General features: G+C 36.5%; 1 pseudogene; it reads right to left on the bottom strand.

The window, feature by feature from the left end:
• Positions 1 to 814: 814 nt before the first annotated feature.
• Positions 815 to 1,744, bottom strand: LOC145793326 (BRI1 kinase inhibitor 1-like; annotated as a pseudogene).
• Positions 1,745 to 1,955: the final 211 nt, after the last annotated feature.

Raw genomic sequence — 1,955 nt, 5'->3', positions numbered from 1 at the left:
TCTTATTTAATAACATTTTAAATCAAACATATATATATATATATATATAAATTAAACAATAAATTAACCTAAATAATCTAATTTATTACTATAAAATTATTTTAATCTACTATTTAATTTTTAACCCAATTTCTCATTTAATAACATTTTATATTATTATTATTATTATTAATTATTAATTTTTAATTTTTTTTTGTATAAAAATGACAATTAAGGTTAGGATTAAAATTTAATTTGGAGAATAAGGTAAATATGAGAGTATTCCGTTATCTTTAATAGAAAAACTAACCCTAACGTTTTAGTCTAAAATTATAAAAGAGTTTTTTTTACTTATTTTTAAACTATAAGAGAGTAAAGTACTATTAGGAATAATGTTTTAGAGCACTAAATTGAGAGCTCTAGAGCATCACTAATGATGTGGCACAGTGGCTCCCACCAAAGTGATGTGATGTTTTGGCTTGAATTTTTTTTTTTTTTTTTTTTTTTTTAAGCTCATTAAAGCTATTAGTGGTCCAAAAATTAGTGGGATGAATCACCACTCGTACTATTAGATACTATTAGACCCAGGGATAAAGTCAATTTTGCCCTAAAAAAATTAACTTGTTGAATTTAGTAGTTCTCTCAACACATGACAGGACCCCATTTATTCTCAACTATACATTTATACTATTTCTATATAATGAAATGGATGAGGAACTGATTTGCTAGGACAATGTTCGAGTTCGAATTTAACCGTTGCGACTGCTCTTATTATGTGAGGAAGAAAAAAAAAAAAAAAAAAAACTAGTAGAAGTTTCCAAGTTGCCAAACATCGTTAGCATTTGATTTTGTCATCATTTGAAATGGAATTCTTGCAATGAGCAATTGCAGATTGAATTGCAGCTTGCAACTCTTCCATGGTGCTACTGTCACTTATAGAAGTTGCAGTTGCAGTTGCAGTTGCAAGAAGGAGACTGCTGTTTGTGGGTGACGTCCTCATCGACGCTGGTGCTGAGAACTCCCCTCTCCTCCTTCCTCTCAACCTCAAACTACCTGAAAATGAACAAGGCTGCTATATATTATCGTCTTTCCTTCTAGATCTGCACGCTCTGAACGACAATAGAGGCCTAACCATTCTCACGTATCTCTTTATTACATGACTAATCACATCGAACCTTTGCTTCCTATTGTGCTTCTCTTTCTCTTCTTTTTCTCCATCTTCAAGTTCAAACCCTTTTTGGAATCTCGATCGCCCTCGGAACAACGAGAATGACTTGGACTTGGGTCTTTCCATTGTATTGCGATTGCTACTAGTATTGTTTTTGTTGTTGTTGTTGTTGTTGTTTGTGGTGGTGCTATTGATGTTGTTGACGTTTTGGTCTTGGAGTAGTTCTCTGATGGGTAGGCTAAAAGTTTTGTCGATTGAATTGGTGGAGGAGGAGCGAGGAGGAGATATAGGAGGGAGGTGGGAGAGGAGGTGGAGAGGAAGCAAGTGGCCGTGAAAGAATATCTCATCGGCTGGAGTTAATTCTGCGGTACCAGTGGGGGCTGTCGTGGATGGTGGTTGGGGGTGGAGAGAGATTGCGAAGGAGAATTCGTGGGTTGGAGAGGATGAAGCTGAAGGCCGTGAGGCTGCGGTGGATGGTGGTGGTGGTTGTTGGCCATCTTCAACTTTGTCATCTATAATATGCATCTGCTGGTCATCTTCAACTTTGTCCCACCTCAACTTTTGCTGCTGGTGATGGTAGTGTTGTTGGCTATCCATAGCCTGAAGATCGTGTCAATGAACAACCCAAAGATCTCTGATTCAGTTTTATAGGCTTATTTCCTTTGCTCCTTAGCTGTTGTTCTTTGGTATATGGATAGCAAAATCTTTAAGGGGACGGATAAGGAGATTGGCAAACAACGGAGAGAGAGAGGGAGAGAGATGTGGGAACTCCTATCAATCTGTAGTTGAGCTTAAACTGTCTTTTGTA

The sequence above is a fragment of the Camellia sinensis genome, chromosome 6 (assembly GCF_055761805.1).
Source record: "Camellia sinensis isolate YWXY chromosome 6, ASM5576180v1, whole genome shotgun sequence".
Taxonomy (NCBI): Eukaryota; Viridiplantae; Streptophyta; class Magnoliopsida; order Ericales; family Theaceae; genus Camellia; species Camellia sinensis.
Note: the sequence above shows the minus strand (reverse complement) of the source record. Positions and strands in the feature narration are given on the sequence as shown.